Raw genomic sequence first — 22,055 nt, forward strand, 5'->3', positions numbered from 1 at the left:
GGCGGCCGCGCGCAGAGATACAGGCTGAAGAAATGGGGGAAGGGTGGAAGAGGAATATATGCGCACGCGCACCGGAGGCCGCGCGGGCTCTGGGTCTCGAGCCAGGTTCGCAAACACGAGCGCGCGCGCCGTTAGCACTGCTCAGCGCCCCCGCCCGGCCTTTTCGGCCCGTAGTGCCTCGAAAACCTGAAGAAAGCTGACGAAAAAACGCACAAATAACGGCGCAACGTCTCCTTGGTTCTCCTTTTGCCGCCAACCCGTCACCACCCACAGAAGAGTCAAAAATATGGCCTGTCCTCGGTCTTCACTGCTTCTTGAGTAACTTGAATACAGCGCGAGGCCTACCTGACACGCCGAATCGCGGTTCCGGGGATTTATCTCCGTTGCAACCACACAGCGGCCATTTCCCGACTCAAGAACGCGAGGAAAACCATAGAGGTACCTTCGACGCGCTAGCTCGTCTCCGTCACTTCCGATCTGGGGCGTGGCCTCGGGTGCCGCTAAATATGCGGGCAAGCCCCGCCCACCCTTCCGCTCTGGTCCGGCTTCCTGGCTGCTATTAAGATGTTGCCTGAGGCCTTCTGGGAAGTCGCGTGGCTGGTCTCGCGCGAAGGTGTGGCGGCCCCGCCCTCTGGTCCGTAGCGACGGCCTTGGCCGGAGAGGCGGTAGAGTGGGGTGGGTATTTTGCTAGGCCTGAGTTAGCTTGGCCGTAAGGCGCTTTTTGCTGGCGTCTCTGCCTAGTTCCGAGGAGACCCTCTAGACCTCACCGCCGCCCCTACTTTTTACCTCAGTAAGCTTGTCTGGTCTGTTCTTTCTGTGGGGCCAGCTTAGACCAGGCAGAAAACAAAAAGACAATCCCACATTGAGGAAAAGACCGGGACGCGAAACGCGGCTGTGATTGCAGACACGCTGCTCCCTCAGCCAGCAAGGGCCACTTTTCTTCCTCTTGGACGCCTAACTGGAGATTAGAAAGCGTGGCTTTTGCTTTGCTATTAAGTGCGGCAGACGCACTTAGTTGAAAAATGGCCACTATCTAAATCCTTTTCCTGAGTGGCGTCTGATCAAATCGGAGCTCACGCCGCAGCAGCCGGAAGCCTCTTAGGCTGCTCGCGCCAAAGGAGGCAGCCCTCCTGACGGCGTGGTGACAGCTTTACCACATCGGCAACGTTGGCATAGGCATAAAAAAAATAAAGAGCACGAAGCAGTTGAGCTTTCAGCGTGTGAGGACGATTTGTGGCAGCCGAGGAACACAGCCCAACGTAGCTTGGTTGGCCAAAATTATAAGTCAGATTGAAAATAGGCAAGCCACATTTGATTTGAATAGAATTTAAATAGCAGCCTTAGCACATTTTCCATTTATACTTCTCCGGGCCTAAAACAGCTATTACTTTGATGTTTAGGGATGTTAACTACCTTGATGGATTTCAGACTTGTAATTAGCAACCAGAGTGTCAGTGAATGAATCGAATCTAGTATTGGGCCCTGGTTGTGAATTTACCACTGTGCTTAGGGCATTCTTCACAGTCCAATTTACCAGCTCAACTAGAAAAACGACAACATTTTCATGGAGTGAATCCTAGGTTTTTATTGTACAATCTGTCCCTCACCCCATTACCACCTCAGGATGTGGACACAGGAATCTTTGGCCTTTTTGTTGTGCCCTGATGTCCCAAGCATTCGCAGGTATCAGGGGAAACCCCACCCCCGATATTCAACGTTTGTTCTTTTCTATTTCCCTAAGCGTCAGCTGGTCTGAGATATTCTCAGTAAATGTTTGTTGAGTGAATGAACTATATTAAAAAAATAAAGGCTCAATACACCTCTGCTATTCTGCATGTATTGGGAGTCGGGGCGCTCAGGGCTGACAGCTTTTATTCATTTATTCAAAATACACCAAATTGCAGGCTAGGATATTATCTTGAACCACCCTCTGCAGTTCTGTTGCACATGTGTTGAAAATGAAGTCATCTATTTGAGGCAATATAACTGATTATGATTTTATTTACATAACATGAGGTAGTAACAAAGGAGATCCTTTGGAACAAAGCCTTTAGTAAATGGAAGTTATCCAGAGTTCTCTTGAAATAGATCCATTTGATACGTGATGCTTTCCCAATCTACAAAGTAGGAGGTTCTTGAATTTAGATGTTTTATGCACATTCTTATTTTCAAAACCTGAAATTCCACCATTACAGATTCATTCTTTGTAATAAATGTTTTTTCCTATTAAAATACAAACGCTGAAAAGAAAAAAGAGCACATTTAACAAATGGGCATTGGGGAAAAATAGAACATTATCTCAAGAGGAAATATAGTTGTAAACAAATGACCAAAACTGCTAAGAAGATACAAATAGAATGCTGAGATAAATTAGTAAGCTGATTTTAATTTTTTTTTTTTTTAAGACAGAGTCTCGCTCTGTCACCCAGGCTGGAGTGCAGTGGCGCGATCGCCACTCACTGCACCCTCTGCACCCTGGGTTCAAGAGTCTCCTGCCTCAGCCTCCCAGGTAGCTGGGGTTACAAGCTCCTGCCACCAAGCCCGGCTAATGTTTGTATTTTTAGTAGACACAGTGTTGTACCATGTTGGCTAGGCTGGTCCTAAAGTCCCAGCCTCAAGTGATCCGCCCGCCTCAGCCTCCCAAAGTGTGGGGATTACAGGCGTGAATCACCGCACCAGGCAAGGTAATTTTAATTTATGGTCATGGAGAAGTTATTGTTAATATGATTATAAAACTCTTTCTTGAGAGATGTTGCTTTTGTTTTGGTTTGATTTTAAGATAATTGAAAAAGAGAAATGGACCAGATGCTGTGACTCACACCTGTAATTCCAGCACTTTGGGAAGCCGATACGGGCGGATCACTTGAGGTCTGGAGTTCAAGACCAGCCTAGCCAACATGATGAAACTCTGTCTCTCCTGAAAATACAAAAAGTAGCTGGGCTTGGTGGAGGGCACTTGCAGTCCCAGCTGCTTGGGAGGCTGAGGCAGGAGAATTGCTTGAACCCAGCAGGTGGCAGTTGCAGTGAGCCAAGGAGTGCACTCCACTACACTCCTGCCTAGGCGACGGATCAAGACTGTATCTCAAAAAAAAAAAAAAGAAATGAAGGGGTGGCCTGCCCCTCCACACCTGTGGGTGTTTCTCGTTAGGTGGAACGAGAGACTTGAGAAAAGAAATAAGACACAGAGACAAAGTATAGAGAAAGAAAAGCGGGGGCCCAGGGCACCGGCCTCTGAGTTCCCTTAGTATTTATAGATAATTATCTTTACCATCTTAAAGATAAGGGAGTGGCAGGACAATAGGATCGTTTTTAGGGAGGAAATTAGCAGTAAGACATAAGAACAAGGATCTCTGTGACATGAATAAGTTTAAAGGAAAATCCTGTGCCTTGAGATAAACCTTTTAGCAACATTGTTTCATCCTATCACATGGGGATAAACCTTGGACAACACCTAGCTTTTCTAGGAACAAAGACACACCCTGCACGCCCAAAATCCATTAAACCTTGAGTTACCACAGCACATGTGTCTGGCAAGGACAAGGTTGCGGGTAGGGTCACAGATTAACAGCATCTCAAATACAGAACAAAATGGAGTCTCTTATGTCTACTTCTTTCTATATAGACACAGTAACAGGCTGATCTCTTTCTTTTCCCCACAAGAAAGAAAAGGAAAAAGAGAAATGGAGAAGAATGGATATGTGAAAAGGACAAAGACAAGAAGATAGGAATGAGGATGGAGTTGGAAGTCTAGCACAAAGGCAAGCTCCAAGACCTGACTGGTTTTGTTTGGTTTGTTTTGTTTATCTTTTTAGGTGGAACATCTGAACTATTTCCATTCTACATTATGGTGAGTTTGTATAATTATTTCATTATATATCACAATGTAATAATAATAGAAATAAAGTGCACAATAAATGTAATGCACTTATATCATCCTAAAACCATCCTACCGCCTTCAGTCTGTGAAAAAATTTTTGTCTTCCACAAAACCGGTCCCTGGTGCCAAAAAGGTTGGAGACCGCCATTATAGCCTGCAAAGCAGTATAAGACATCATTGCTGCTTCTCTGCTGTAACTCAGAATCCAGCAGAGATAGGGTGTAACTCTCACATCAGATCTACATGGGAGCACATACCAATGGTGAAAGAGGGAAAGAACTAGCATTTTAAAAATGAGTGGGTTTTCACCTGTCATTTATTAATTTGTTTATTTAGTCAACAAATTTGCCTGAAGCATATGTCATTTATAGGTACTAAGCCAGGTGCTCAGAATGGAGCAGTGATGAAGCCTAACGCTGACACTGCTCCCAGGTAGACTTCCTCTCTGTGAGGGAGACAGAACACATGTAAGCAGACACAAAGTCTGCTATCAATCAGGAAGTGACAGAAAATCAAAGAAGGAGACCTTATTTATTTATTTATTTATTTATTTATTTATTTAACTTTTAAGTTCAGGGGTACAAGTGCAGATTTGTTATGTAGGTAAACTCGCATCCTGGGGGGTTGTTGTAAAGATTATTTCATCACCAAGGTATTAAGCTGAGTACCCATTAGTTGTTTTTACCCATCCTCTTCTTCCTCCCACCCTCACCTTCCTAAAGGCCCTAGTGTGTGTTTTTCCCCTCAGTGTGTCCATATGTTCTCATCATTTAGCTCCCACTTATAAGTGAGAACATGTGGTGTTTGGTTTACTGTTCCCATGTTAGTTTGCATAGGATAATGGCCTCCATTTCCATCCCTGTCCCTGTAAAGGACATGATCTCATTATTTTTTTATGACTGCATAGTTGTCTATGGTGTATATGTACCACATTTTCTTTATCCAGTTCATCATTGATGGACATTTAGGTTGATTCCATATCTTTGCTATTGTGAATAGTGCTGCAGTGAACGTATGTGTGCATGTTATCTTTATAATAGAATGATTTGTATTCGTTTGGGTATATACCCAGTAATGGCATTGTTGGGTCACATATTTCTTTTTTTTTTTTTTCCATTTTTTTTTTATTTGAGACGGAGTCTCACTCTGTCGCCCAGGCTGGAGTGCAGTGGCGTGATCTCGGCTCACTGCAATCTCTGCCTCCCAGGTTCAAGTGATTCTCCTGCCTCAGCTTCCTGAGTAGCTGGGACTATAGGTGCGCGCCACCACACCGGGCTAATTTTTGTATTTTTAGTAGAGATGGGGTTTCGCCATATTGGTCTTGAACTCCTGACCTTGTGATCCACCTGCCTTGCTCTCCCAAAGTGCTGGGATTACAGGCGTGAGCCACCGTGCCCTGCCTGGGTCAAATATTTCTTTTTTAGATCTTTGAGGAATTGCCACACTGCCTTCCACAAGGGCTGAACTAATTTACACTCTCACCAACAGTATATTGAATTTCTTTTCTTCACTACCTCACCAGGGTCTCGTATTTTTTTGACTTTTTAAGAGTAGCCATTCTGACTATATGAGATGGTATCTCATTGTGGTTTTTATTTGCATTTCTCTAATGATCAGTGATGCTTTTTTTTTTTCTGTTTTTTGTTTTTTTTTTTGAGACAGTCTCCCACTGTCGCCAGGCTGGAGTGCGGTGGCACAATCTTGGCTCACTGCAACCTCCACCTCCCGGGTTCAAGCGATTCTCCTGCCTCAGCCCCCCAGGTAGCTGGGACTACAGGCGCACACCACCAGGCCCGGCTAATTTTTGTATTTTTAGTAGAGACGGGGTTTCCCCACGTTGGCCAGGATGGTCTTGACCTCTTGATCGTCCCGCCTCGGCCTCCCAAAGTGCTGGGATTACAGGCCTGAGCCACAGCACCCTTCCCAATACCATTATAATAGTTGGAAAGATTGGAGAGAATGATAGGGAAGGGAAGAATGGAATAGATTGGGAAAAGGGAAGGAAATCAGGAGTTCAATTTTGAATATATTAGGCTTAATACATGTGTGAAACTCTTTTTTTTTTTTTTTTTTTTGAGACGGAGTCTCACTGTGTCTCCCAGGTTGGAGTGCAGTGGCGTGATCTCGGCTCACTGCAAGCTCCGCCTCCCGGGTTCACGCCATTCTCCCGCCTCAGCCTCCCAAGTAGCTGAGACTACAGGCGCCTGCCACCACGCCCGGCTAGTTTTTTGTATTTTTAGTAGAGACGGGGTTTCACCATGTTAGCCAGGATAGTCTCGATCTCCTGACCTCGTGATCCACCCGCCTCGGCCTCCCAAAGTGCTGGGATTACAGGCTTGAGCCACCGCGCCCGGCCGCGTGAAACTTTTAAGTACAGATGGAAGGTATGAAGTTAAATGTGTGCATCCATGGTTCAGAGTTCTAGCCAAGAGATAAAGCAAAAAGATTATATATTAAATTATTGGATGAGTCTTGGTGCATTGGCTCACACCTGTAATCCCAACAATTTGGGAGGCCAAGGCAGGAGGATGGCTTGAGCCTAGGAGTTCAAGACCAGCCTGGGCAACATAGGGAGACCCCATCTCTATTAAAAGTAAAAAAAATTGGCTGGGTGTGGTAGTGCACACCTGTAGTCCCATCTACTTGGAAGGCTGAGGCAGGAGGATTTCTTGAGCCCAGGATGTTGAGACTGCAGTGAGCCATGATTGCACCACTGTATTCCAGCCTGGGTGACAGAGCGAGACCATTTCTAAAAAAATAAAATAAGATAAAATAAAATCCTAGGATAAGCAATATAGGCAGACAAGAGAAGAAAGCCCAGGACTGAACCCTAAAGAATCCCAACATTTAGGGATTTGTTAAAAGAGGAGGCCGAGCCAGTAAATGAGACTGAAGTAGGAAGTAAGTGAAATCAAATGTATTGGTTTCACTTACTATCAAATGTATTGGTTTCAATTCCTATGAAGTAGGAAGTAAGTGAAATCAAATGTATTGGTTATCTACTGCTGCGTAATGAATGACCGTGAATTTACCAGCTTTATGTTTACTATCTCACAGCTCCTGTGGGTCAGAAATCTGAGAGTGATTATTTGGGTGGTTCTGGCTTAGGGTACCTTGAAGTTGCACTCCAGCCTGGGTGACATAGGGAGACTGTCTCTAAAAATAAATAAATAAATAAGTCATTTTAAAAATCTCATTTAAGAGTTTATCTATGTAGAAACAGAAGAATCAACCTCAAAATGATACTGATCTGCGTTTGTATTGAGTGGCCACATTATTGGCAATTTTTAAACCATTTTCTTCCTTTGCTGTTCTGTATTTTCCAAAATTTCTACAATAAAAATTACTTTTATAATATTAATATCAAAAAAACTTTTAAAAATGTAGATCATTGAATTTTATTTGAATTGTGTAAGATAATGAAGACCTGAAAACTGAGAGGTTTTGTTTTTGTTTTTGTTTTTCAGATGGCGTCTTGCCCTGTTGCCCAGGCTAAAGTGCAGTAGCACGATCTCAGCTCACTGCAACCTCCACCTCCCGGGTTCAAGCGATTCTCCTGCGTCTGCCTCCCAAGTAGCAGGAATTACAGGCATGCACCACCACACCTGGCTAATTTTTGTATTTTAAGTAGAGTCAAGGTTTTACCATGTTGGCCAGGCTGGTCTAAAATTCCTGACCTCAGGTGATCTGCCCACCTCGGCCTCCCAAAGTGCTGGGATTACAGGCATGAGCCACTGTGCCCAGCAAGAGTTTGTGTGTGTGTGTGTGTGTGTGTGTGTGTGTGTGTGTGTGTGTGTATGGTTCTTCCAAATCAAGTGTAAAAGCTCTCATTTAATAAGAAGAATAAGGATGGGTATGGTGGCTCATGCCTGTAATCCCATCACTTTAGGAAGCCAAATTGGGAGGATTACTTACACCCAAAGTTTGAACTGTATGAGCCACTGTATTCCAACCTGGGTGACAGAGAGAGAACCTGCCTCTAAAAAATACATACATACATATATACATAATAAAATATCCATTACTAAATTACAATCTTGATAAGCCTAATTATAAACTGCTGCTAGGAGAATATTTGCTTCCAGAGAGAATCTTTTAGATTTGTTTTTGTGGAATTTTGGGGGTTTTTTTTCCTAGAGTGCTCTAGAGCCCTCTTTTAGCTGCATGAATCTTCTGTCGAGCAATTAAGGGGAGTACTTGGTTCAACAAGAGGAAAACATATATAAAATTGTTTGCTTCCATTTAAAAGGAACCTTTATACTGAATTCCAACCAACTGTGATAGTTAGGCCTAAAAATGGCTTAATCCTTTGCAAGACAGTTATTTTTCAAAATTCTATTTGTCATATTAGGGTCTGGCTAGTTAAGTTAAAAGCACCACTGGCTGATTTCTTAAGTTCAATTTTAGAGAGTATAATAAAAGCACAGACCTGACTTTGTGTTTCTAGTATTTGTGCCATTATTTTTTTAATCTACATTATTAAGCTTAACTTTGTACTGTAATGAGGTTAATTTCTGCCCACACAAGCCCATCCAGTAGCTTTTCCTAAACACATTCGTTCTCCGTTATATATTCCAGGGAGATATTTCTGTTAATGGCATGTGAGATGATCTATTGACCCCATGATGAGATGCTTACTGCTTGAAAACAAATTCATTCACATTCTTAAAAATTGCTCAGGAGCAGGAACTATACAAATATTTATTGTTATTGGCCATTTATAATTTATTCGTAGAGATCTAGGTGACAACCATCTGCTGCATAAAACTGAAAATTGGAAGAAAAAAAGTAAAAATCACTGGAAAAATATAATTTAGTCTCCATATGTCTTTGATACATAATTCAATTTATCACTTGCTAGTGGTATGAGATGCTTTGTAATAATAGATACATATATGAAATTTAACACAAAGGGAAATTGAAATTTTACTCAAAAGTGTATGTTGAAGGACAAAGTAAAGACAATAGTAATAATACAGTAATTAGCAAATGTATATTGGCAAAGATAGTATAAACTAGACTGTGATAACGACTCCAAAATACATAATGGCTTACATGCAATAGAAGCTTTCTCTCAAACAGTCCAAGATAATTGAATTAGGTTGGTAAGTATTTTCTCCATGCAGTGATTCAGGGCCCCAAGCCATCTTGTGACTCCACGGGTAGAACTCAGGGGTCTACCAATTCCCAAAGAATCCATGGATAGAATTCAGAGCTGTCACTACAATTTGTTGTTGTTTTTAATTCAATAGTTTTTTAGGTGGTTTTTGGTTACATGGATGAATTCTTCAGTGGTGAATTCTGAGATTTTAGTGCACCCATCACCCAACCAGTGTACACAGTACCCAGTATGTAGTCTTGTATCCCTCATAACCTCTCCCAACCTCCCAGAGATGTCACTATATTTGTATGGGAAAAATTGCATCCCTGTTGGGGCCAGGCATGGTGTCTCACGCCTGTAATCCCAGCACTTTGGGAGGACAAGGCAGGCAGATCGACTGAGGTCAGGAATTCGAGACCAGCCTGGCCAACATGGTGAAACCGTGTCTATACTAAAAATACAAAAAAATTAGCGGGGCATGGTGACAGGCACCTGTAATCCCAGCTACTCGGGAGGCTGAGGCAGGAGAATTATTTGAACCCAGGAGGCGGAGGTTGCAGTGAACCGAGATCGCACCACTGCACTCCAGCCTGGGCAACAAGTACATCCTTGTTAGCTTCAAACTAAAATTTATCATTTCCCCTAATTATGAATGTAGGCAAAACCACAGAAGTATTACCAGTACTTACGACTTTGAAACAAATAAAAATCACCGATTTTTTAAAAATCATTACTGTTAGGCCAGGCATGGTGGCTCACGCCTGTAATCCCAGCACTTTGGGAGGCCAAAGCAGGCAGATCACGAGGTGAGGAGTTCGAGACCAGCCTGGCCAATATGGTGAAACCCTGTCTCTACTAAAAATACAAAAATTAGCCGGGTGTGGTGGCGCATGCCTATAGTCCCAGCTACTTGGGAGGCTGAGGCAGAAGAACTGCTTGAACTCGGGAGGTAGAGGTTGCAGTGAGCTGAGATGGCGCCACTGCACTCCAGCCTAGGCAACAGAGCCACAGCAAGACTCCATTGCAGAAAAAAAAAAAAAAAAAAAATACTGTTTTGCAGATCTTTCAAAGAATCATTTCTACTTGGAATGCTTTCAAGATTATAGCAGTTGTATACCCGCCTCTAGATCCTCTACTTTAATATATTTTTTAAAAAGCATGTTATTGTAAGAAACCTTTACGTTAGCTCCCAGTGATCCTGGTTTCCTGGCATTCATACCCTTGTGTAATCCCCATCCAGTAACAGAATATGGCAGAAATGATGGGATGTTATTTCTGAGATTAAGTGTACTGAATCTAGATTCTGTACCCTCTCTTGGAGCACTTGCTGCAGGGGAAGTGAACTGCCATGTCCTGAGATAACGAGAGTTTGGGGAGAGAGGTGCCATGAGTCTGTGGAGAGGTCAATATGACAAAGAACTGAAGCTTGCCAAGAGCCATTTGAGTGAGCTTGGAAGTGGATCTTTCCCCAGGTAATGCCTCCAGATGACTGCCTACTTAGTTGGCATCTTGATTGTAGCCTTGTGAGATACCCTGAGCCGCAACCACCCAGCTAAGCTGGTCCCAGATTCCTGACCCCCAGGAATGTGAGAGAATAAATGTTTTAAGCTACTGAGGTTTGAGATAATTTCTTATATATCAATAGAGAGCTAGTATATACATATATCATATCATTAACTTTTTTTTTTTTTGAGACGGAGTTTAGCTCTCGTTGCCCAGACTGGAGTGCAATGGTGCAGTCAGTCTCGGCTCACTGCAGCCTTTGCCTCCCAGGTTCAAGTGATTCTCCCTGCCTCAGCCTCCTGAGTAGCTGGGATTACAGACACGCGCCACCATGCCCAGCTAATGTTTTTCGTATTTTTAGTAGGGACAGGGTTTCGCCATGTTGGCCAAGCTGGTCCCAAACTTCTGACCTCAGGTGATCACCCACCTCGGCCTCCCAATGTGCTGGGATTACAGGCATGAGCCACTGCACCCAGCCCATATCACTAACTTTATAAATGTTTTTAGAATTGTATTCAATATAATTTATTTCCTTTATAATTCTATTATTTTATTTTATGCATTTTAAAACATTATTTTGCCAGGCTTGTGCCTCTAATCACAACCATGCAGGAGGCTGAGGCAGGAGGATTACTTGAGACCAGGAGTTTGAGACCAGCCTGAGAAACATAGTGAGACTCTGTCTCTAAAACAATAAAAATTAAAATTTAAAAAATAATAAATAAAATGTTAGTCTGAGAAGGGATGCAGAGCATTCTTCAGTGTGCCAAACAATCCGTGCATGGTACAAATAAGATTAACCCTTCCTGGCCAGGTGCGGTGGCTCACATACATAATCCAGCACTTTGGGAGGCCAAGGTGGGCAGATCATGAGGTCAGGAGTTTGAGATCCACCTGGCCAATATGGTGAAACCCCATCTCTACTAAAAATACAAAAGTTAGTTGGGCATGGTGGCATGTGCCTGTAGTCCCAGCTACTTGGGAGGCTGAGGCAGAAGAATCGCTTGAATCCGGGAGGCAGAGGTTGCAGCGAGCCAAGATTGCAATAGTGCACTCCAGCCTGGGCTGGAGACAGAGTGAGACTCCACCCCCAAAAAAAAAAACAAACAAGAAAAGATTAACCCTTCCTGTGGCCTCGTTGTTGCCTTGTACTAGCTGGCGAAAGGAGGACAGAACAGGGAGGAGGCATACCTCTTTTTAATATCCTTGACCTAGGAATAGCAGACTTTTCTAATCACATTTATTGCAATAAACATGGACACATCTTGATGCAATAGAGACTGGCAAATGGAGTTCCTAGGTAAACTGGCATTTGCTCTATATGGTGCAAGGACCTATTTTGATAGTACCAGAGCAAATGCCAAAAATGTTAATAAAGCAACGAAAATAATATCTGCCAGAATAGAATCTTAGGGTTTTTTGAAAAATAAACACAAGGAATCAAATTAAAGAAACATATGCTGATGACATAAAAAATTTTGTGAACTTTTATTCCAAATAATATTTGTAGACCTGAAGATGTGAAGAACTGATTTGGATTTAGAATCTAGATCAGAAATCAAATTATTCTTCAGTCTTCCTTAAGAATAAATAAATGTTGTAAGACTATGAACATAAAGTCTTAATTTTCCTGAAGTCATGGAACAAAGAATGGGATAGGATCCTTGCTGTTTATTTATTCAGTAAACATTTGCTGAGGGTCTGCTGTGTAACAGGGACTGCACTAAGAGCTGGGGAAAATGAGACTGCCAAAAATATGACAAGACCCCTGCAATGGACTGAATGTGTTGCCCCCAAAATTCCTATGTTGAGACCCTAATCTCAATGTGATGGTATTTGGAGGTAGGGCCTCTGGGTAGTAATTAGGACATAAGGGTGGGGAACTCTTAAATGTATTAGTGCCCTTATAAGAAAAGCCCAGATAACTAGCTAGCTTTTGGTAGAATTATTGAAAATGCCCTGTGATGGTTAATGAATGTCAACTTCATTGGATTAAAGGATGTAAAGTATTGTTCCTGGGTGTGTCTGTAAGGGTGTTGCCAAGGGATACTAACATTTGAGTCAGTGGACTAGGAGAGGCAGACCCACCCTCAAACTGCGTGGACACCATCTAAGCAGCTGCCAACTGGGCTAGAAAAAGCAGGCAGAAGGTGGAAGATGACTTGCTGAGTCTTTGGGCCTTCATCTTTCTCCTGTGCTGGATGCTTCCTGCCCTCAAACATCATACTACAAGTTCTTCAGCTTTTGGACTCTTGGACTTACACCAGTGGTTTTCCAGGGGCTCTTGGGCTTTCAGCCACAGACTGAAGGCTGTACTGTCAGCTTCCCTGCTTTTGAGGTTTTGGGACTCAGACTGGCTTCCTTGTCCCTCAGCTTGTAGATGACCTATTGTGGGACTTCCTCTTGTGATCCTGTGAGTCAATTCTCCTTAATAAACTCCTCTTCATATGTATATACACACATATATATACACACACACATATATATGTGTATGTGTGTGTATATATATATCCTATTCGTTCTGTCCCCCTAGAGAACACTGCATTTATGAAACCACATAAATGGTGGTTTCATAAATTCAGTGTTGTGCGAAAACATCAGTTATCTTGATGACTAATGACTCCTGGAGAAAAATTAAGACACAGATAAGTTGGGCTGCCAGTAGCTCATCAGATGTCTTTGAGACGATGAGGCAAACCTACCCTTTCCTTGAACTTTCTGCCACTTGAGGATATAAGGAGAAGTTGGCAGCCTGCAACCCAGAAGAAGACCCTGACCAGAACTGGACCATGGTGGCACTGGATGTCCACTTTCCAGCCTCCAGAACAGTGAGAAATGTTTCTTTTGTTTGTAAGCCACCCAGCCTATGGCAATTCATTCTATCAACCTGAACTGACAGTCAGCATGTTTCCAGAGATCTTATACTGAGGGAAGTGGCTCAGCAAAGTAAATCCGTACAGTGATCTCTACTAAGTTCTGTGACACACATAAACAGAGTGCTAAAAGCAGTGTGCTAACAGCAAAATCATTCACAGTTTTTTAATTTCAACATCATTGGACTAAAACGATAAACTGGAAAGTCAGGCTTCAATTGTTAAATAGGGTAGGATTCCTATGGGGATAATTTGTTATGCCTTCCCAGGACCCTGAATCCACAAAGTAAAGCTGTCCCCCAATGTTCACAGAAAGTTTTCAGAAAAGATCTTAGGCCTCTGCTAATGGGGAATGACAAGAAAGACTTGAAAATCCATGATGTTGTTCCATAAATGCAGTGTCATGTGAAAAAACTAGTTATCCTCTGCTCCCTCCAATGTTTACAGGCTGACTCATGACTGATGACTCCTGGGGAAAAATCAAGACACAGGTAAGCTGAGCTGCCAATAGCTCATCAGATGTCTTTGGGAAGATGAGACAAACTTACCCTTTCCTCAGGCTGAGGCATCCCCACGCTTAGGCATGTGGCTTGAAGAGCAGGTGAGCAGAGTGCAGGCTGGAGCTCGGCCCTCTTTGAGCCTTTGGCTATACATTCTGGCACAGCAGTGGCCCTGCCAGAAGCTCCCTGGCAAAGAAACACCTCTCCCCACTGCACCCTTCCTTCCGAGCACCTATTACTTTGTTATTCATCCCTCAGCAACTTGGGGTTCCTGGGACTATGTCATTCTTCCTGCTTAGTTGACAGTGTTATACAAGATTATATTCTTTTTCATAATGTTGAATATTCATTCTTCAGTCAACAAATACTTATTGAAGAATAAATGAGGTATTTGAAGAAATGAAGTATTATACACTTATGACAGATAAATAATAGAAAATTATCTCATTGAAACCCAGGGTCACATCAAGTAACTGGTATAATCTGTATTTCATTGAAACATCACTCTTTGTCATTGCATATTTCAGGAATAAGCAATATGCTTAAGGGAATAAGCAAATGAGTAACCCAGTTCTATTTAAGGAAATACTTGATTTTCAAGAGGTGGTCTTCGAAAAGTTCTGATTGCCTCTCAGGAAAGATACTAATGCTGGCATTCTGCCCAGGTGATTGTATTTTGCCTCTGTGATATATGTATATGTATGTGTATATATATGATAATGTATATCCTCCCTTCACTAAACGGTTTTTAACTGTGGTACTCAAGCCTGTTGTTTTAACATACTGATGAGTTGTACAGCATTTTCAATGTGACTTACTACCATGTGGGCTGAACTGAGATAGTCCTTCTTCCTTCTTCCAGGAGAGGAAGGGTATTCCCATTCATCCCAGTAATTCTGATAGAGGAAATAGTCCTTGGACCTGCAGCAACAGCGTCATCTGGGGATTTGTTAGCAATGCAAGTTCTCAGACTCCACCATAGAACTACTGAATCAGACATTCTGGGATGAGGCCCAGCATTCCATGGTCTAACAAACCCTCCAGGTGACTGTAATGTACATTCAAGTTTAAGAACCACTGCAGTAGACCCATTTCCTGGTTGATTAAATGGCCCTTATATTGTAAATAAGCAGAATAGTCAAATATTCCTTCACACAATAGGCTAGGGCTGTCATTTGACAGGATCATAGTCGTTTTAACAGGAGGAATATGATGAATCTGAAAAGCGGAAACACTATTTGCAATGGCAGTTGTGTGTCCCTATGCAACATGAGGCGAGGAGGCCTTGAGGATTCCACTGATGGAAAGAATTGAGCTGAAATCTGAGCACCTACCATCCTCTTCCTCCTCTCCCCTCCCAACATCTGCATGGAACCACAGCCCTCCCCTCTTTCCTTTGGAGCTGGTGAAGCATGGAAAGGGGAAAGATTCCCAGCATCCACCAAGGTTTAGAGGTAGTGCCATAAGCAAATGTCTATACCACCAAGTTCTCCAGTAAGGAGGGGCAGAGGCAGCGTGTGGGCCACACACACTGAGTTTGAAAAATAGCAAAGTTTAAAAAGGAGTTAAGGGGTTATGGGCAAGAGATTAGGTGGCCAGTGGGAGGAGATTGAGAATAAAGCAAACCAGAAATCCTCAAAGACCTGAGGCATGTGACTTGAAGAGCAGGTGAGAAGTTGTTGCCTGCCCATGCGGTTAAAAGTCGCAAATCCCAGTTCATCTAATAGATGCAGCTTTAGGAATGATTTTACAGTAAAAATCTACTGCTTAGAATGTCATTATAGTTTGTTCTGGGAAGACAGGTGAAGTGGCACTCCATCCTGGAAAGACAGCTCCGCTTTCTGACCAGGCAGGACTTTCTCACTCCCTCTCACACTTCAAGTTGAAAATTCAACAGCCAGCTAAACCAAACGGCCCGCACACAGTTGCGTCTGACTGACCATTGTCAATAGTAATGCCTCTTTGTTCTCTGTGAAGTAAGTGGAATAAATGGAGCACTGCCTTAATGCCCTTGCCAACTGAGTACTCAATAGTTCTGTTGTTTAAGGGCTCAACCGCTCCCACTACCCAGAAAGTAATGTGCTCTGAAATCTAGTGACAACCCAAGGTAGACTGGGCACTCTGGAAAGGAGGCATGGCCTGGTTGTTATAATGCGTGTGATATAAGATATTTTTAGGACTAGAATGAAGTGAAGGATATTGAAAATTCCAAAAAAAGCCCAGGCACAGTGACTTATACCTGTAATCCCAGCACTTTGAGAGGCCGAGGAGGGCAGATCACCTGAGTCCGGGAGTTCCAGACCAGCCTGGCCAACATGGTGAAACCCCGTCTCTACTAAAAATACAAAAATTAGCCGGGTATGGTGGTGCATGCCTGTAATTCCAGCTACTTGGGAGGCTGAAGCAGGAGAATTGCTTGAACCTGGGAGGCAGAGGTTGTAGTAAGCCAAGACCATGCCACTGTACTCCATCCTGGGCAACAGAGCAAGACTCCATCTCAAAAAGGAAAAAAAAAAAAATTAGCAGTGCATGGTGGTGCGTGTCTATAATCCTAGCTACCCAGGAGGCTAAGGCAGGAGAATTGCTTGAATCCAGGAGGCAGAGGCTGCAGTGAGCCGAGATCACGCCACTGCACTCCTGCCTGGGCGACAGAGCGAGAATCCATCTCAAAAAAAGAGAAAACGCCAAAAAAAGTAATATTCACACGTAAGGTTTAGTCTAGGCTAAATGTTGCCTTAAACCAGGGGTGGGCAAACTATAGCCCATGAACCAAATTTAGCCTGCAGCCTGTTTTTGTAAATAAAGTTTTATTGGAGCACAGCCAGGCTCATTCATTTAGGTACAATACATGTCTACTTTTGTCATACAACAGCAGAATTGAATAATTGTAATGGAGAACAGATGGCCTGCAAAAGCCTGAAATATTTGCTGTCTGACATTTTGCAGAAAGAATATGCTGGACCTCCCTTACACTCAACTGTAACCTTTGGGCTTGGAAGTCACCACAGGCCCTCCATTTTTAGGGCTGTTTGATCAATGCAAGGGCTTAGTTATGTGAACTACTGTTACCCACCAGTAAATGCCCCAATTTTTATCAGAATAAAGTAGAATATCTACCTCTTCTTGTCTATTTTGCTTTTTCTTTAGTTCAAAACCACATTTATCATTCACTTTCCCAAAATGATGGGAAATTTTGCTTATCCCAGTTATATTTAAAGAAATATTTGATTTTTAAGATGCCTCTTTGCCTTTTTTCAACAATGACCCCGCCTTCTCCTTGGCACCTTCAGTTGACAGTTTCTCACTACTTCATACTAGGTGCTCATTTGTCGCCCATCTCCGAGTGACTTTACCATTTTCCTTATCCTCAGCCACTGACAGCCAACATATTTTTAAAATGCAGTGGCCTGGCCGGGCGCGGTGGCTCACACCTGTAATCCCAGCACTTTGGGAGGCCGAGGCGGGCAGATCACGAGGTCAGGACATGGAGATCATCCTGGCTAACACTGTGAAACCCCGTCTCTACTAAAAAAAATACGAAAAAAAGCTGGGCGTGGTGGCAGGCGCCTGTAGCCGGGAGTCTGAGGCAGGAGAATGGCGTGAACCTGGGGGTCGGAGCTTGCAGTGAGCTGAGGTCGTGCCACTGCACTCCAGCCTGGGTGACAGAGCGAGACTCAGTCTCAAAAAAAAAAAAAACCCAACAGTGGCCTGTGGCACTAGCCACAGTAAAGATCTGCAAGTCTCCTCTGTCCCCACTCCCTGCTTTGAAATCAAGTCTGGTAAGTCAGCCCACTTCTTACAATTCACATACACAGATGCAGGACTTCATACACAGGTACCCTTACAAACACACATTGACCCATAGTCTGCAGTTTTTTCTTTACTTCTTTGGGACTAAACTTTTCGTTCAAAATGAAGTCTGTTTTATTATTCCATATATCTTAGGGCTTGAATTCTTCCTAGGTGGAAAATGCTGGGAGCTCCAAAAACTTGGCATATTCTGAAAAGAGTGTATTGCAGCCATTTGTTTTCTACTATTATGGTGGACACGGGGGCCGGCAGCATAAGTAGGCAGGCTTCACATTAGTTTTTGATGTTAAAACTATGTAGGTAGATATTCAAAATACCTGATAAATAATTTTTTAAGAGTGCATACCAGCTGGGCACGGTGGCTCATGCCTGTAATCCCAGTGCTTTGGGAGGCTGAGGTGGGAGGATCACTGAGGCCAGGCGTTCAAGACAACCCTGGGCAACATAGCAACATCCCATCTCTACAAAACGTTTTACAAATTAGGTGGCACACACCTGTAGTCCTAGCTACTTGGGATGCTGAGGTGGGAGAATTGCTTAAGTCCAAGAGTTGAAGGTTACTGTGAGCTATGATTGTACCACTGCACTCTAGCCTGGGCAACAGAGCAAGACCCTGTCTCTTAAAAGGACAGAGAGAGAGAGCATACTTTTTAAGACTGACCATTTTTATAGACAATATGGAAAAATGTTGATGTAGAAGATTCCAGATCATTGCCTTCCTAGAGAATTTCAAATCTAGAACTGTTTCTATACTTTTTTGCAGTAAGCCCACAGCTCTCCACCGAATATGTAGAATACTTTAAATGTTGCTAAAATTTAATATAATAGAGGTTCTGCAGAGGCCACTTTTGCCCCTAGTGAAATTCTTGCTAAAACAGTCATTATGAAATGGCAGATTATCTTTTCTACGTCAAAATCCATGGTGAAGTGGGATATAGCTTCTCACCACTCCAGGCAAGGCACAGGACCAAAATGGCAGAGTACCAGGTAAGTTGGACATTCCTGACCATAAATAAAAAGGAAGATGAAAAGGAGGTGGAAGAGGAGGAGGAGAAGAAGGAGGAAAAGAAACAGAAGTGACATGTTTAAGGACTGTTGTTGTATCTTTCTTTTTTTTGGATCTCCTGGTATCAAGCAATCCTACCTCAGCACCCCCACCGAGTAGCTGGGACTACAGGCATGCACCATGATACCTGGATAATTTTTGTATTTTTTGTAGAGATGGAATTTCACCATGTTGCCCAAGCTGGTCTTGAACTCCTGGGCTCAAGCAATCTGCCCACCTTGCCAACCCAAAGTGTTGGAATTACAGACATGAGCCTACCACTCCCAGCCTGTTGTTATATCTTTCCTTTAATGAATTGTCTCTTTATATTTTTTATTTGTGTCTTTTTCTCTCACTTTTAGAAAAGTTTTTAATATATTAGGCATATTGGACCTTTATGACATATATTGCAAATATTTCCTCCCAGTTTATCAGCCCGACTTTGCTTATGCAATTTTTGCCATGCAAATGGCTTCTTTTGTTATTTTTTATTTTTTATAGAGACGAGGTTTCACCATACTGCCCAGGCTGCTCTTGAACTCCTAGGCTCAAGTGATCTGCCCACCTTGGCCTCCCAAAGTGTTGGGATTACAGGTGTGAGCCACTGCACCCAACCTTTTCCTTTTTTCTTCTCTTTCTCTCTCCCTCCCTCCCTCTCTTCCTCTTTTTCTTTCTTTCTTTTCATTCTTTCTCTCTCTTCTTTCTTTCTCTATTTCTTCCTTCTTTCTTGCTTGCTTTTCTTTCTTCTTTCTTTCCTCTTTCTTTTTTTTCTTTCTTTTTCTTTTTTCTTTTCTTTCTGTTTTTCTTCTTTCTAAAAGGTTCTCACTCTGTCACCCATGCTGGAGTACAGGGTAGCCGAAGTGATTCTCCTGCCTCAGCTTTCCAAAGTGCTGAGATCACAGGCCTGAGTCATGGCACCTGGTTTTTATTTTTATGTAATCAAATTTGTCTGTTTTTCTTTCACTGCATCTGGACTTTCAGTCACAGTGAGAAAGTCTTTCCCAACACCAAAGATAAAGATGACACCCATGACATGAAAAATCTTCTCATTTTTTACATTTAGATCTCTGATCCATTTGGAGTTTGTTCTTATACATGTGAAATATAAATCTAATTTTATCTTTTTCCAAATGGTTAACCGGTTGTTTGTTTGTTTGTTTGTTTGTTTGTTTTGAGACAGAGTTTTGCTCTTGTTGCCCAGGCTGGAGTGCAGTGGCGCAATCTCAGCTCTCTGCAACCTCCGCCTCCTGGATTCAAGAGAGGTTCTCCTGCCTCAGCCTCCTGAGTAGCTGGCGTTACAGGCGTGTACCACCACACCCAGCTAATTTTTTGTATTTTTAATAGAGACACGGGTTTCTCCATGTTGGTCAGGCTGGTCTCAAACTCCCCACCTCAGGTGATCCACCCACCTCGGCCTCCCAAAGTGCTGGGATTACAGGTGTGAGCCGTTGCACCCGGCCTAACCAGTTGTTTTAACGTCATTTATTAAAATTCTTTCTTGGTCCCAGTGACTTGAAATGGTACCTTTATCATTTACAGTACTAAAGTTTCATATGAGCTTGGGTCTTTTTCTAGATTATCTATTTTACTCCACTGGTGTCCCTACATATTTACATGCCTGTACCATATAGGTTTAATTATAAAGGTTTTATAGTGTGTTTTCAGTCTGGGAGGGCTAGTGGGCTCATCCCTTCTCATAGATTTTTAGTGTTCTCTGTTTTTGTTTTTGTTTTTGGGGGGGTTTTTTGTTTTTTTGAGATGGAGTCTTGCTTTGTCGCCCAGGCTGGAGTGCAGTGACACGATCTTGGCTCACTGCAACCTCCGCTTCCCTGGTTCAAGCAGTTCCCCTGCCTCAGCCTCCCAAGTAGCTGGGATTACAGGTGCACACCACCATGCCCGGCTAATTTTTTTGTATTTTTAGTAGAGATGGGGTTTCACCATGTTGGCCAGACGGGTATCAAACTCCTGACCTGAGGCAATCTGCCCGCCTCAGCCTCCCAAAATGCTGGGATTACAGGCATGAGCCACAGCGCCCTGCTAGTGTTCTCTGTTATTACATGTTTATTTTTTCATATGAAGTTAAGTATCAACTTGTCTAGCTTCATGAAAAAAAGTTAGAATTTGAAGCGGGGGTGGAGACTAAGTTAAATTTACAAATTTAGGGAAAACTGACATCTTTATGATGGTAAGCCATCCTATCAAAATATGAGATGTCCTTTCTTTTGTCAAAGTTAATTTTGTCTCTTTTAGCAGAGTTTTAAAGTTTTCCTCATATAGATTTGCACATTTCTTATTAAATGTATCCCTAATATTTTATCTTGTTTCTTGCTATTATAATGAGGATTTTCTCCGTCATTCTGTCTCTAGATGGTTACTTCCTGTGCATGTGAAAGTTACTGATCTCCACATACTGTTGTTATATTCTACTATTCTGTTCAATTGTTTGAATTAATTTTATCATTTTCTAGGGTTTTCCAGGCACACCATCATATCATCCAAAAGCAGCTAATACATTTCTCGTGGAAATTGTCAAGTTGATTTGAACACTTATATGAAAATGCAGTGAATCTAGAAGAGCCAAAACAAAAAGAAAAACATACTGCTGCCACCTGATTTCAGATTTCACTGTACACCTGATTTCGGATTTCACTGTACACCTGATTTCGGATTTCACTGTACACCTGATTTCGGATTTCACTGTACACCTGATATCGGATTTCACTATGGTGTGAGGACAGACAGATCAATGAACAGAATAAACAGCCTGGAGATGACGCAGTCACCAAGACAATTAAATGGGGAAAAGAAAGTCTTTTTGAATAAATAGTGCTGAACAACTGGTTACACACATGGAAAGGAAAAACCTTGATTGATTACTGCTACTTCCTGATCTTTACTGCTCTTTTGTCGTCTTAATTGTATCATCTGTGAAATAATTATGCTGTAGGTCTACAGTTCCTTACTTGTGGATCCAAAACAGAAAATTCTCTAGAAACTGCAGGTTTCTTTCTAAGGCTTTTTGTGCCAAAATCCAACCGTACCTAGATTCATTTGGTCACAGACCTTATCTGAAATGATTTGAGGCTACTTGTAGTCTCTATGTAATTTAGTGTAGTCACACATTTCACTGAAAATATACACATTTACTTGATTACAAGTTGTTACCTAGACCCTGCTGATTGAGTTCCATACTATATAGTATATGCAATATATTACCTAACTAAAATCAAAAAGTTCTAAATTCATACATACATAAGAATTAAACAATCCATGTAAAGCACTTAATATAGTGTCTGGCACAGAGTAACCCCTCAATATAATATAGGTGGTAATACTGGCCCGGCCC

At 42.5% G+C, this 22,055-nt stretch overlaps 1 protein-coding gene and 1 long non-coding RNA gene across 22 annotated transcripts in view; one reads left to right on the top strand and one right to left on the bottom strand.

Moving 5' to 3' along the window:
* LOC105465670 (BCL2 associated transcription factor 1) overlaps positions 1 to 478 on the bottom strand; it is a 31,816-nt gene extending 31,338 nt beyond the window's left edge. For all 11 annotated transcript variants that reach the window (XR_011623402.1, XR_977709.3, XR_977708.3 and 8 more), the window contains exon 1: positions 346 to 478. The gene's annotated coding sequence lies outside the window, so the exon portion shown is untranslated. The remainder of the gene's footprint in view (positions 1 to 345) is intronic.
* On the top strand, positions 302 to 21,557 carry LOC105465669 (uncharacterized). 11 transcript variants are annotated; one of them, XR_011623405.1, is made up of 8 exons: positions 302 to 438; positions 3,661 to 3,847; positions 10,300 to 10,450; positions 13,802 to 13,845; positions 14,382 to 14,519; positions 14,717 to 14,880; positions 19,211 to 19,303; positions 21,178 to 21,557. It is a non-coding gene; the product is annotated as an uncharacterized lncRNA (long non-coding RNA). The 11 variants fall into 11 exon arrangements; XR_003014397.2 differs by lacking the exon at positions 19,211 to 19,303 and having other exon boundaries at positions 14,717 to 15,830; XR_977698.2 differs by lacking the exon at positions 19,211 to 19,303 and having other exon boundaries at positions 14,717 to 14,898.
* Positions 21,558 to 22,055: the final 498 nt, after the last annotated feature.

Source organism: Macaca nemestrina, chromosome 5 (genome assembly GCF_043159975.1).
Source record: "Macaca nemestrina isolate mMacNem1 chromosome 5, mMacNem.hap1, whole genome shotgun sequence".
Lineage (NCBI taxonomy): Eukaryota > Metazoa > Chordata > Mammalia > Primates > Cercopithecidae > Macaca > Macaca nemestrina.